This window comes from Schistocerca serialis, chromosome 2 (assembly GCF_023864345.2).
Source record: "Schistocerca serialis cubense isolate TAMUIC-IGC-003099 chromosome 2, iqSchSeri2.2, whole genome shotgun sequence".
Lineage (NCBI taxonomy): Eukaryota > Metazoa > Arthropoda > Insecta > Orthoptera > Acrididae > Schistocerca > Schistocerca serialis.
In genome coordinates, this window is record NC_064639.1 from 379,327,510 (window position 1) to 379,343,578 (window position 16,069).

The following is a 16,069-nucleotide window of genomic DNA, read 5'->3' on the forward strand; positions in this document are numbered from 1 at the left end:
AGATATAAAAGTTAACAAAACGGAGAGAGAGCATATGCTTTGACAAAAAATATTTACAACAACAAATGCATATCTAGAAAAACTAAACTAAAACACTATACCACAGTGGTGCAGCCAAAATATTTGTGTGGATGTGAGTACCCAACAATGAACTATAAGCTGGACAGAACAGAGGTACTTTCCTTTCCACATGCTCTTTAACACTGATTCTACCTCACACCATGTCAATGGGAATCCGTTGGTTTGGACTTCATTAATGACTCCATTTAGCAGCATGTTGGAGTACTTTTTAATTTCATCCCTGATCCGTACCTCTGTTTGTATTAAGTTACCGTCATCTGTTTCTAGGGCAAGGATATTTACATATTCATTTAGTTTTATCTTTAATACTTTGTGTAGTAATTTCCTACTTCCCTGACAGTCTTTCTCTATCCTTGTGGTAAAGTCTTCCCAGCATTTTTGTTTTCTCCTTGGATCAGACTTTTTACAGGTAATTTCTTTCTCCGGTATTCCTGAGCTAGATTTCAATTGCTAATTCATTTCGTCTATCATCTGTTTTCTGTTTTTCATGGTCTAATTTTCTTTTCAGTACGTTCCTATCTTTTACTTCTGTCTTTACCCGATCATTCTACTAAGGTGTTTCCTTCCCTTCGTTTTTCCTCAGATGTCCATGGCTTTTCTAACAAGGGTTTCTTTGAATAAGGACCATTCTTCTTCTACTCCTACTTTCTCAGTTTTGGTTAATGTGGCTGTTATTTGCGTTTCATAGTTTCTATTCTTTTCCATGTCCTCTAACAACAAGTCTTAATCTTTGGCATTCTCTTTTGTTTTAATTTTGGCAGTCAGCAGTTAATAGCCAGTGGTCGCTATCTAGGCACTCAAAGGGTATGACTAACATCTGTAACTTACTGACCATCTTTTCTATCGGTGATTATGAAGTCTATCATAGTATTGAGCTTACTATTCCACCTGTATCTCGTTATTTTATGACTTTCCCTCTTCTGATACCGCATGTTCTGTATGGCTGTTTCACACACATAAATCAATTAGGTTCTCTCCTTCCGGGTTTCTGTTCCCATGACCATGAGGATCGATGATGTTTTCACATCCTAGTCTTTCTTTAGCAACGTGAGCACCGTAACGATGGTGTCCTTTTCTGTTATTTGTTCTTCAAGCTCATTAAGGAAATGCTCTTTCTCCTCCATGGCGCATCCTATCTGTGGTCCGTGTATTTGCAAAGCAGTGTGCTGTGTATTACCAGCCCTTAGTCTCATCTCGATGATCCTGTCACTCACGTATTTGACGTGTGCATGTATATATCTTTATGGAGGACACCAACTCCATTTTTGGATTCACTGTTGTTACCACCCCAGTATAGTACATATCCATTTCTCAGTGATTTCTTTGCACAGCTTTTCCACTTTGTCTCACTTAACCAATATCCTGAGCTTACGCCTGCCCATAAGATCTACTAGTTCTTGACATTGTTGGTGAGTGAAGATATTGAGTGTACCAATTTTCAATCGTTCCTTTTTGGGAGGATTTTGTGAACACGCCCTTAAAGAAAATGCCAGTACGATAAAGTTACGCATTACCAGTGACTACAGTTTATATTTGAAAAGTGGGTGCTTTCAGTCAGTGAATGACTGCAGCATGTCGACGAATCGAAAACTATGGCTGACTTTATTAATTAAGCTGCAAGTACTTTCACAGCCAGGCTAATACTCATGGGTAAGTGAAACGCAGTTTGGCAAGTGTCACACAAGCATAAAGATAGAAATCATGCCAAACTGCGCCCAATACTGGTGACTGTGTTCTGGAATGTGAAAGATCAATGCTGCAAAAATCCCAAGTACGTTAAAATACACCTCATCTTCAACCAGAACTGCTACATGTAACACCTACATCGCATTGGCTTGGCCACGTTCTCACTATGCGACTGTGATAAAGAAGAGGATACCAAGCAATCGTAAATCTGACCTACTAGCATAATAAAGAGATTCACTTATATCTGTTGCTATGTTTTCCAACATCATGCTCATAAAATTTCATTACAGGTGCAGTAATGGTATTAGTACTAGTAGTAGTAGTAGTAGTAGTAGTAGTAGCAGCAGTAGTAGTAGTAGTAGTAGTAGTAGTAGCAGTAATAGTAGTAGTAGTTTTAAAATTACAAACAGCCGACCAGTTGCAATGGATAAAGAAATTCTTTAGCCAGGTTTCGACAAATATAAATTTGTCTTCTTCAGAAGGTAGCAATTTTACATTAGTAAGGACTCGTGTTGTGAGCTCTGCAAGATCCATGAGCTATTTTATATTTACGTGACAAACGCTAATTCTACAGCTATATTTTATTTTTGACACATGGATCTATGCCGAAAATTGTAAAAACGGCGATGGTACATTAGTTCTTACAAATGTAAAACTGCCGCCTTCTGAAGAAGACAAATTTATATTTGTCGAAACCTTGGTAAAGAATTTCTTTATCCATTGCAACTGGTTGGCTGTTAAAAATTTTATTACATGAAACTGTTGCTGTTGTGCAGCTATGTTTAAAATATAGTAGTAATTTTATTAATCGGTAGTTCACTTTTACAAGAGTACTGGACATGTTATTGTCTTAAAGTTTTAGAAGAAAAGTTCATACATACAGGCATTTACATTCTTAAAGGTTGATTTGACAGGAATGGAGCAGGTCATCGGCCACTACCTTATGCAAGGAACCATCCCGGCCTTTGAAGTGTTTCAAGAAAACCACGAAAAACGAAAATAAAAAAAAACTGGAGATTAGAGCCACAGTCATCCCAAGTACAAGGCCAGTCTGCTGAAAACTCCACAATATCAATCGGGTTATCTGATGTGTTAAATACAGTCTTGTTTATACTCTCTTTTGTATAGGTTATTTCGTTATTTAAAAAGTTAATCCTGAACTGTACATTCGTATCACAACACCACGTACCAGACACACCACCTACAGAAACTGTTGCAACTACAACATGTTATCAATATGTATTGTTCTCTGTTGACTTGTGTAACTGTGCCACGATTCTTAGCAATTACGCTTATTTAAATAGAAGTACAGGTCACCTTTTAATGTGATGCAACTGCATTTACAATTTTGCTTTCTATCTTGACGTTGAAAACAGTACCTAAAACATGTATGTGCGAGTATATGGGTGAATACGTCCCATGTGTGTGTGTGTGTGTGTGTGTGTGTGTGTGTGCGTGTGTGTGTGTGTGTGTGTGTGTGTGTGTGAGAGAGAGAGAGAAAGGGAGAGAGAGAGTATGTGTGTCTGAGTATGTAGGTGAAGAGGTAGCAGAATGTGTATCGATGACTGTGTATGTCCTTACTTAGATGCGAAACAAACAATGAAAAAAGGTTCAAATGGCTCTAAGCACTATGGGACTTAACATCTGATGTCATCAGTCCCCTAGACTTAGAACTACTTAAACCTAACTAACCTAAGGACATCACACACATCTATGCGCGAGGCAGAATTCGACCTGCGACCATAGCAGCAGCGCGGTTCCGGACTGAAGCGCCTAGAACCGCTCGACCAAACTATTAAAAAACGAAAAAATTTCGGCGAAGATGTAGTTTGATATTTTTGGATGACATCATGGATGAAAGTTAAATTAGAGTGACACCTGTTATCTGTAAGGAATCTACAAAATACACTCCTGGAAATTGAAATAAGAACACCGTGAATTCATTGTCCCAGGAAGGGGAAACTTTATTGACACATTCCTGGGGTCAGATACATCACATGATCACACTGACAGAACCACAGGCACATAGACACAGGCAACAGAGCATGCACAATGTTGGCACTAGTACAGTGAATATCCACCTTTCGCAGCAATGCAGGCTGCTATTCTCCCATGGAGACGATCGTAGAGATGCTGGATGTAGTCCTGTGGAACGGCTTGCCATGCCATTTCCACCTGGCGCCTCAGTTGGACCAGCGTTCGTGCTGGACGTGCAGACCGCGTGAGACGACGCTTCATCCAGTCCCAAACATGCTCAATGGGGGACAGATCCGGAGATCTTGCTGGCCAGGGTAGTTGACTTACACCTTCTAGAGCACGTTGGGTGGCACGGGATACATGCGGACGTGCATTGTCCTGTTGGAACAGCAAGTTCCCTTGCCGGTCTAGGAATGGTAGAACGATGGATTCGATGACGGTTTGGATGTACCGTGCACTATTCAGTGTCCCCTCGACGATCACCAGTGGTGTACGGCCAGTGTAGGAGATCGCTCCCCACACCACGATGCCGGGTGTTGGCCCTGTGTGCCTCGGTCATATGTAGTCCTGATTGTGGCGCTCACCTGCACGGCGCCAAACACGCGTACGACCATCATTGGCACCAAGGCAGAAGCGACTCTCATCGCTGAAGACGCCACGTCTCCATTCGTCCCTCCATTCACGCCTGTCGCGACACCACTGGAGGCGGGCTGCACGATGTTGGGGCGTGAGCGGAAGACGGCCTAACGGTGTGCGGGACCGTAGCCCAGCTTCATGGAGACGGTTGCGAATGGTCCTCGCCGATACCCCAGGAGCAATAGTGTCCCTAATTTGCTGGGAAGTGGCGGTGCGGTCCCCTACGGCACTGCGTAGGATCCTACGGTCTTGGCGTGCATCCGTGCGTCGCTGCGGTCCGGTCCCAGGTCGACGGGCACGTGCACCTTCCGCCGTCCACTGGCGACAACATCGATGTACTGTGGAGACCTCACGCCCCACGTACGTCCACCCGGCCTCCCGCATGCCCACTATACGCCCTCGCTCAAAGTCCGTCAACTGCACATACGGTTCACGTCCACGCTGTCGCGGCATGCTACCAGTGTTAAAGACTGCGATGGAGCTCCGTATGCCACGGCAAACTGGTTGACACTGACGGCGGCGGTGCACAAATGCTGCGCAGCTAGCGCCATTCGACAGCCAACACCGCGGTTCCTGGTGTGTCCGCTGTGCCGTGCGTGTGATCATTGCTTGTACAGCCCTCTCGCAGTGTCCGGAGCAAGTATGGTGGGTCTGACACACCGGTGTCAATGTGTTCTTTTTTCCATTTCCAGGAGTGTATATGCACATGCCTGATGTGAATTTCAGCATTTTAACTACCGAAATCCATCCCTGATTGTTAAAGGGCTCCAATGGCCACCAAGGCGAACAACACGCAGCCTGCCACACTCCCCCCCCCCCTCTCTCACTCTCTCTCTGTCTCTCTCTCTCTCTCTGTATGTCTCTCTCTCTCTCTTTCTCTCAGCTCTCCCTAACACCCAACAATACCATTTTAGGGACAATAAACTCCAACAAATATGACGTCATTGACCTAGTGACACCATTCGAAGAGCTTTTGTCCTGAAATACCCACTTCCCAGCTAATTTATCAATGCGCTGAGGAAGGCTACTGCAACCTGATCGACATCTCAGTTTATTTTATTATTTTAAATATTCTGTGAGACGACGTGGCAGTATGCTCAGAAAGTTTTCACTGAGATTGACAACTGCTGCAGAAACCTTACAGGATGAACATACTTACAAAGTCTTTCTGTGATTACAAAAATTATTTCTAAGGAACTATATGAGATACAGTTATACGCTTTTTTGCAGATGGCAGCTTAACTCATGAAGCTTTTATGGATACATTTCCACACATGCTCTGTTAGCATATTAGTTGTTTTCTCTCTCCCTCTTGTTACAGGCCGAAGTACGTCTATGTAGCAGGAAGCGAAACGTATTTTGTGATTTCATGAAACATGCTCATCTATTACAGTTGAGCGACGGTCCCGAAGTGCACGTGGTCGATATCTTCCTAAGGTGAAGAGCAACAAAAAATGGCATGAAGAGTTAAAAGAGACTGGCAGTGTTGGTGACAAGTCAAATAGCGGTGGACTTGGAGCGTGATACACAGGAAAGAAAGGCCATGAAGCGTATGCCACAGCACGTAACACTGCAGTTCTTATGAGTGTTATTGGGCAAATCCTCAACAAGTTCATACTAAACTCCTCTCAAATACTGATACCTATGACACAGTCTGTCAGTGGCAATGGTAATACACAGTACAAATCTTTCACTTTAACGACACTGGGATGTTTTAGACATATTTTCATGTTCCATGAGGTTAATTTCAGCATCGCCTCACGATATATTCCTGCTGTAGGCACTTTACAACCATACATATGAATGTCAATAACAGTATGAGATGCATCATACTCATCTGTCTTCTTCCTATCTATATTGCACCATACTGCATAGATAGTCTCACTCAAAGCACGAATACTGCACTTTAGCATTGGCATGTTGAGCATTTCCTACCTCTACAGCTACTTAAAAGTCATTGTCAGGTTCCAAACCTACATTTACACATTTAGAAACACTGACAGCTACATTGTATGTATTAGAAAATTACAATACTCTTGTGGAGCTTGGCTGCTGTGGTTGTGCAATGGCGTAGTCAAATGACACCAGGTCTCAGTGGTTGGAAAGACCATCTTTGAGCTGTGACTAACTGTCCTTGTTCAGCACTGGGCCAGGTGCTCATTACACCTGCTCTGCTCATGCTACAATATAATCCAAAAACGGAAGACATCTTATGGGCTGCAGCTGGTATTGTGCATCTGTAATAATTACAGCAAAAAAAGAAGTATAGTAAAGGATACACACTTAGCAATAATAATTAGAAATGGATCGACTTAATACACACCGATATTCTTCTACATCCAAGCTGATGACTGCTGCTGGCAGTGGTTCATGCTGAACAATAAATGATGGTATGTATCCAACTACATTATTTTTTTAAGGAATGCTCATGGAGAACTGAGTTGCACGCCATTGGCAGCTAGCTGAGTGGAGGGGGGGAGGGGAGGGCACTCAGAATGGAGGGGGAGTGCATCATGCAAAATTTGCAGAAGCATAGGGCCCTCCCTCCCCTCCCCTCCTCACCATGACTTCAGCAAATGGCAGGATCTCATGCTTCCTGGAATGGCCTTGGAGATAATGAAGTGCTGATGCTGCTGCAAGTGAAATATAATATGCACAATTGTCTCAGCTTTAATATGATACCACATAAGAGAGCACTGACGCTGATGTCAGGACATTTTATGCCAAACATACACTGCCCTACTATACTCCTAATATCATCTGTGTGCTACAATAAGATGATTTTCGGTCGTTTGAGCGACACTGCATACAGACAGAAAGGACTCGATCCCATGAACAAAATTGAGAGGAAGATGATTTGTGACAATGGGTTAAGCTTGCAACGAAAACACTTTTAAGGCTCTTAAAACACAAGCAGTGGAGCCACGCTGACTATATGGCCTTTCCGAGGTATACAAGGAAAAAAATTACCCCAAGACCTATAGTTAGTAATACTGGCATACCTAAAGACCAGCTGGAAAAATTCCTAAAACCCATTCTCAGGGAATATATGGGAAACCGCGAACACCTACTCAGTGGCTCTAGGATATAGATATTATGGTCAATTTCGATGTCGTCTCGCTCTTTATGAGTGTTCCACTTTCTGATTCCTTGGAACTAATCGTGGAAAAGTTGGAAGATTGTTTCATAGAACTTATAGATGTTCTGAGATTTACTTATTCCCTACACGACGGGAAATATTACAAACAAACCGATGGCACGACGATGTGTAGTGTGTCGTCACCTATCATGACGAACTTATACATGGAACACTAGGCTCTAGAATCCGCCAAGTTGAAGTGGACGTATTTCTATCAGTAAGTGGACGACATATTCGTAATGTGTCCACATGGAGCAGAAAAGCTTGAAGAGTTCCTGGAACATTTAAACGCCATCCACCATAATACAAAATTCACAGAGGGATTCGAAAAAGAGGGTTACTACCTTTCCTCAATCTGTCAGTTAAGAAAAGAACAGGCAGATTCCTGAGTCACTACGTGTGTAGAAAACCCACATACACTGACCTCCAGCTCTACACCTCGAGCCATCTTCATCTCTCACAAAGAAATTCGGTGTTAAAGACCATGTTCCTAGGTCTCGAACATAATAGCAAAAGCCGCAGCACATGAAGAGGATGGCTCAATCAGTCACTAAAATATTGTGAGTAAAATAGAAACAACAACTTAGAGTACTTGGTAGCACACTATTAATCATGAGCATAGGTTACAGCCCTGAGAGAGCAATATTACTGGTCATAATGGTTTCTTGATATGATAATTCTGCTAAGGATATTTGCCTTGAAAAAAGGGAAGTCCACTAAAACTTGTAAAATTAACAACACAAAAAGTACTAACCACATTTTAGGAATGCAGGTGTCGCTGGCTAGCTTGCAGTAAAAGTTATCAAGTCACCTACTCAGAATTGTAATATGATATACCATAATGACAAAAATCACAAACTATTGCAATTATACAATTAATAACTTCGTAATGAAGCAGCAAGAAAGATATTGGCACTCAAATGCAAGTCAAGTTAGAAGCAATTTAGCATCGAAATATACTTTCAGAAGATTAACTACTGACATTTATGTAGAGAAAGTGTCAAATAATAAGATCAAGATTAAAAACATAAATTGTAGGAGAATGGGGAGTGATCTCTCCAGTCTGAATGCTCAAGTAGGAGGATAAGAAAGACATGATACATATGTACTTAATGTAAATAATTTACATACATCTATTTTATACAATAAATGTGCACAAGTTTGAGTAATATTAAAAACATTCGATCTCCTTTCCCAATGAATATACAATCTATCAATTGCTCTTATCTTCATAGTGTGAATACAGTGAGGACTCAACCCCAGTTACTCTTGTAGAGGCAATACAGTTTATTTTGTGGAAGCAGTGGCAACAACTCAGTCTCATCCACTGCTTTTAGGGCAGTGACTCAGGACCTTCACTAACATAGCACTCTAAAGGTTCATCAGTACCTGTATTTGTAAAATATTGTAGTTAGCCATACGTATGGCTTAGTAAAATTCGTGAGTAATGTTGAACAGTGAATATAGCCTATGAACAATAGTATTAGTATCATAATAATAATGAAGTTATAGAACTTCGTTTGAATTTCGATAAATTAATGGCGCTATTTTATTAAATGAACATCAGTATCCAGTGGCACTGTTCATTGATATTTTATCACATGTCTGCTTGCCCCATCCTGGTTTCAAATAATCGCTCTGTTTCATATTTAGCGGAATAAACTTAGTTTAAATCTTATGTCGATCGAAGAGTTGCATTAATTGTTTAAACTGGTTCAGATATGTACTGAACTTTATAAACTTTCAGTCAGTTGCTGGTAAATTTTGGCAATAGATAACTAATATGTTGAATAGGTATGTCTAGATGCCATCCACCCATCGTTCTGCTGCATTTCAATAAACCTTTAATTCAGGAAACAATAGGCCTTCAGTATCTGCTACACTCATCTCCCAATCTAGCCAATCTAGTACATGAAATCTTGATATGACACATCCTGAAGAATCAAGGATTAGTTTGGCGATGGAGGAAAGTGTGTGTGTGTGTGGGGGGGGGGGGGGGGTAAAAATTGTAGAGAGAGTAGCAATTATGCAGTAATGAAGAGGCTTCCGTGGGACAGAGTAGCATGGAGAGCTGCATCAAACCGCTCATTAGATTTACAACAATATATCAAGGAAATAGATATGCAACCAAAAATAAGACTAATCTGACCATCTTGATTTTAGAGACTATGCACTATAGAAATGCGGACAGTATGTGGGGAATTAGCACCCAGGTGTAATGCAACAGACATTATACTGAAAATTAGAAGTATTTTAAATGCTTCTAATAGTGGATACAATAAAATTCTAATATATCAGTTGACCAGTGCATCTGCGGGTTATATTTACAAGCCAACAGAATTTTTGTTCTCAGATTTTACTTCTTTTATAAAAGTGTTTGTTGGGCTCATTTTTCCCACTAGAAATCAATTTTCCAATCCAACACCAGATTTCCTTTCCTTGTATTTAACTCAGCTCTAATGTTATTTGTATAGCATTAATTCTCATCTGAATCATCTCAGCTGTTGCCATATTGAAATTTGTGCCACTACATAGAATTTTTGGTGTCATGTGTCAATGACAACTCATAGTGCCACTGCAGCATGCCATGAACCTTTGTGCTACTTTAGTTGCATGTGTGATGCGGCTTCAGCTTGGATATCAGTGCAAATTCTAGTCACTTACTTAAATTTCTTTATTATTTATTTAAAAGCCAAATTGCATTTTCTATGGGTACGCAAATATGAACAGGAATGTGAAAGGTGCATCAGTGAATGCTATGAATTCTCATGAGATGAAAACTTGGGTAAAGAAACAATTCACACTTCGTGTCAAAATGAAAATATTGGTGTTGAAAATATGATAATTTGTTCTGAGTATTTTTGTGAGAGTTGCTTGACAGTACCCTTAAGTAGCTGGGCACATGACTACCTCAAAAATTATAAATCTGAAAAATGACGAAATTTCTACTCTACAAATACCTAGATGGTGTAAACTTCCTACCCAGATAAGCAATACTTTTGAAATACTGAATCTCAAACATGCAATAGATTTGTTATGAACTCAGATGGCAACTAAATCTTGCAGTGTTCATTTCATAAATTACATTAACCTCAGTCAGTATAATTGCACTTCTGGTAATCAATATACTGACATGGCACTTTATAAATCCAATTGGTAAGGAATATTTCCATGTATTAAATAAGTTTACTTAGCTTTACATGCAGTCTACAGCTGATGTGTGACTTTGTTGTCAAAGATAGGCCAGATTTATAAATTTGGAATGAAATATTTCTTTGTGAATTTACTTTTGTCATTTATTTTCATCCAAATTTGTCCTCATAATCTTTTATATTACTTACAAAACTAATTTTTAGTTAACAATATCTAGATGACATCATATAGAAAAGACAGACTCACCACTTGAACAGGCATCATAACAAAAACTGAACTGAACTAACTTTTGGGGTGATTTGCTTCAGTTTGTAGGTTACTCTTTGACCCCAGGATTTTCTTGAATATCCTAATTTTAATAATAATAATTTCATAAAAAGGATATGAATTTTAACAGAATAATATACCAAGCAAGGTGGCAGAGTAGTTAGCACACTGGACTTTTCAGGGGGACGATGGTTCAATCCCTTGCCTGGCCATGCTGATAGAGGTTTTCTGTGATTTCCTTAAACTGCTCCAGGCATATGCTGGGATGGTTCCTTTGAAAGGGAATGGCTGATTTCCTTCACTGTCCCTTCCTAATCTGATGAGACTGATGACTTCTCTGTTTGGTCTCTTCCCCCAAACAACCAAACCAAACAGAATAATAAATTTTCAAAAGATTATGGAAACTTTTCAACCAATAATATTTCAGACAAATTAAAACATTTGCTGAAAAGATGATAATGAGAAATCACAATAAAGACATGTTAATCTTAATTCAAATAGTTTTATAGAAATTTTACATAATGTTTTGTTTGCTATTTCAATTTTAATTATGTTTCTGTAAATAAAATGTTTTCAATGGAACTAATGACCTAGCTACAATCAGAAGAGTGGTAAACTAAGTACTGAGTTATAAAGTTTACCCTGTAGTCCTTTAGATAAAACCTTCATAATTTCAGAAACTTGTGTATTACACATTCCGTATTTAACAGATTGTGTAACACAAAACTATAATGTGAAACAATTAAATAAAGCTCTTTCTTTGTTTTTATAACTCCTTGTTTTTCAAATAAATGATGAGATGAAACTTTTATTGAAAAATACTTCACTTATGTATTATGGAAAAAATATCCCCAAAAATTTGCATCTGTTAACTGTGAATCATAAAAACTCAAATAACTGCTTCTGTTTGACCAGTAATATCATATACTACTAACATAAACATTTCCTTTAGGGGGATACGAAGTGGACTGAAGTGCAAATGGGAATTTGGACTGGAGAGGGAGGCATGCTAGGGTACTCCATGCATCTCTGCAAAGTCGTTGTGCTAGGGTGACATAGTGGTTAGGGCATCTGCTTAGTGAGCAGGAGATTGAGGTTCCATTCTGGCCTGGGTATCAACTTTCATTCGTTGATTCATCTGCATATGTACATATCACAGACACTTGAACTTGAATAGATCTCTAGAACCATATAGTTTCAATGATTTATTGGAAAGTTTATGAAAAGGTATCACTTCTTTCAGCAAAGAAAATTCACTTACCCCTGTTACATTTCAGTGTGTAGCACAAGATAATAGAATAAAATTTAGAAGCCAAAGATATGAGCAATAGAAATGTACACTGAGTGTTCAGTAACTCTGACAAAAAGTATACAGCAGGCTGTTAGCATAGCTCGAAGTGCAGAACATTCATTCGTTATAGAAAATGCTATAAGGTTGCATCACATTTCACAAGAGTACTTCATACGCTACAGTAAAGAAATCAATATATTAGAGGGAGAAATAACCATGATGACAGCTGAACAGAAGAACAAAAATTGCTGAAGCAGAAAAACCCTCTCTTTAGTCTCAACTTAAGTTTTCTGAAATGATGCAAAGACATTCAACGAAAAGGAGGCGAATTTTATAAACAATGGTCACTACAGGGCAGGTTCAGTCTCTGCTCAAAACAAAAGAGGAATTTCTTCAAGAAAATATGACATTTTAGCTTCAGGATTTTTGAGAAATATAGGTCTTATAGCTTACTAAAATTTGCTTAATGAAGTGCATTTTCTACTTCCAGATCCGAATACAGTTCGGAAATGAGCCTCAGTGTTTGTTTTCTCAGTATACTTCACAATGTACTGTTCCTTATGAAACATTTAGCCAAAATATCAAAGATGCTCAATAGATGGTAGCTCTTACTTTTTTTTAAACGGATCTGTATTTCCAAACATGTTTTGTGAGGAGGGGAAAGGATATTTGGCCTTATAATAGTATGATGGAACTGGGCACCAATGGCTGCTGAAAGTAGTCTGTTTACCATAATTCTGATCAATCAAAGAAAATGGAAATACCATTTTGAGTAATCAGTTGTAGTTAAAGAGCATGGTCAAAAAATATTTCTTTAATTCCAGGTTTGGGTGCTTGAAATTGTGCTCTGTGGGGAGAGCTGTGTATTTTTACCAACAATGTCTCTGTCAGAAATCCCACTGGTCTGCAAAGACATTTTTGTTTTTGCTGATACACTTCACTTGCAGAAACTTCCCAAAAATTCGTTCTTTGAAAGTGGATTCATGTTTTAAAATAAGAAAATTGCATACATCATACGAAAACTCAAGAAAGGAAACAGGGTTAATCTACAGAATTACAGACTCATATCAATATAATCGATCTGTTGTAGGATTCTGGAACACGTTCTGTTATAGAACATAATGAATTGTCTCGAAGAAAACGATTTATTGACAAATAGTCAGCGCAGGTTAAGAAAATATCGTTCTTGTGAAACAGTTAGCTCTTTATTCACATGAAGGGATGAAAGTTATTATCAGGGGATCTCAGATTAATTCTATATTTCTAGATTTCCAGAAGGATTTTGACAAAACTCTTCACAAGCTATTTCTGATCAAATTGCAGGTCTATGGAGTACCATCTCAGTTGCGTGACTGGATTTGTGATTTTCTGTCAGAAACGTTGCAGTTAATAGTAACTGATGGAAAGTCAACAAGTCAGACAGAAGAGCCATCTGATGTTCCCCAAGGTAGTGTTCCAGGCCATTTGCTGTAGCTAATCTATATAACTGATTTAGGAGACAATTTGAGCAGCCATAATAGACTGTTTGCAGGTGATGCTGTCATTTACCATATAGTAAAGTCATCAGAAATCAAAACGAATTGCAAAATATTTAGATAAAATACTTGTATGGTGTGAAAAGCGGCAAGTAATCGTAAATAACGACAAGTATGAGGTCATCCACATGAGTAATAAAACGAATCTGTTAAATTTCGTTTATACAATAAATCAAACAAATCTAACGGCTTTGAATTTAATTAAATACTTAGAGATTGCAATTATGAGTAATGTAAGTTGCAAAAATCATGTTGCAGGGAAAGCCAACCAAACAAAGTGATTTACTGGCGGAAGTCTTATGAGATGCAACAAGTGTACTAAAGAGACTGCCCACACTACATTTGACCGTCGTATTCTGGAATACTGCTGTGCAGTGAGATGTGAATCAGATAGCTTTGACAGATGACACTGAAAAAGTTCAAAGAAGGGCAGCTTGTCTTGTATTACCGTAAAATAATGGTGTGAGTGTCATAGATATGGTAAACGAGTTAGGGGTAGCAATCATTAAAACAAAGATGTATTTCGTTGTGGCAGGATATATTAACGAAATTTAATCATCAATTTTCTCCTCAAGATTCTAAAATATTTTGTTCGTGCCCACCTACATAGGGAGAAATGATCGCTGTAATAAGAGTAATAAGAGCTCCCATAGAAAGATTTCAACATTCATTTTCCCATCCACTGTTAATGAATGGAGTGGTAGAGAAATAGCTTTGAAGGTGGTTCAAGGAACCTTCTGCCAGGCACTTAACTGTAAATTGTGGAGTAGTCATGTAGGCTTAGATAAAGCCTGCTTGTTTAAAGTGTTGCATCATGCGCAGAGAAGGAACTTAAAAGTTGTATTCAAATTATGGAATCATCATTCATAAGAGAAAGACAAACAGTAGTTGAAAACTTCTGCATGTCTGTTCTCTCAGCCGGCCTGAGTGGCTGTGCGTTTCTAGGCACTACTGTCTGGAGCTGAGCGATCGCTACAGTCGCAGGTTCCAATCCTGCCTCGGGCATGGATGTGTGTCATGTCCTTAGGTTAGTTAGGTTTAATTAGTTCTAAGTTCTAGGCGACTGATGACCTCAGAAGTTAAGTCACATAATGCTCAGAGCCATTTGAACCATTTTTTTCTGTTCGCTCATTCAAATTTGAAAGCTTTCAAATGTTATGTGGCCTCTCTCTTCACCAGAGTTCTGCTTGCTGATTCCCTCAACTTGATCAGGGAGAAATTCAACCTGAAAACTACTAATCTCTTCGAATTTGTCCTCGCATCAACATTGTTTCTTTTCAGTGGCACCTATTATGTACAAAAGGATGGCTTCAGCGTTGGATGCCCTCTGTCACCTGTCACCATTTACAGCAAAATTATTCATGGAGGATTTCGCAGATACAGCTCTGAAAACAGGTCCACTGAAGCCTACATGCTTTTTCAAATACGTTGATGTCACACTTGTGGTGTGGCCACATGGAAATGAAAAACGTTAGGAGTTCCTCCAACATCTGAACTCTCTGAAATTCAGTAGTGTTGTACAGTCTCGACTGTGCAGACAACGTACATGAGGATTACAATGATGACTATATATGCTTAACAAGTGAAAGTGATATTGAAACAGTTGTTGAGCCATGTAGTTCATCATTCTTATGGACAGAGAGCCACAAATCCTGTCTCCAGTGAATCACAGTAACAGACAATTGTTATCCAAGGAGCGAGTACCGAACATAATTACGTACATGAAAGATCATCCACAGCATAAGAGACAGGAACTGAAATTGAGGGTAACAAAGCAAAACCTGAAATGCTTAACTCGGTTTTCAAATGTTCCTTTACAAAGGAAAACCCAGGAGAATTGCTCCAGTTTAATCCTCGTACCACTGAAAAGATGAATGACATAATTATTAGTGTCAGTGATGTTGAGGAACAGCTGAAATCATTAAAATTTAACAAGGCTCCAAGCCCCAATGCAATCGCCATCAGATTCTATACTGAATATGCGGCTGAGTCAGCCCCTCATCTAAGTATAAATCTATGGTAGATCCCTCAAAACAAAACAAAAAAACTGGGCCCAGTTCTTGGAAAAAGTCACAGGTCACATCCATCTACAACAAGGTAGTAGAATCTTATAACATATTCTGAGCTCAAAGATAATGTGGTAGCTCGAACAGAATAACCTCTATGGCAACCAGCATGGTGTATGAAAACATCAATCATGTGAAACACCACTTTCACTTTTCTCACATAGCTTACTGATAGCTTTGGATTAAGGCAACCAGGTGGATGCAGTGTTTCTTGATTTCTGAAAAGCATTTGACTCAG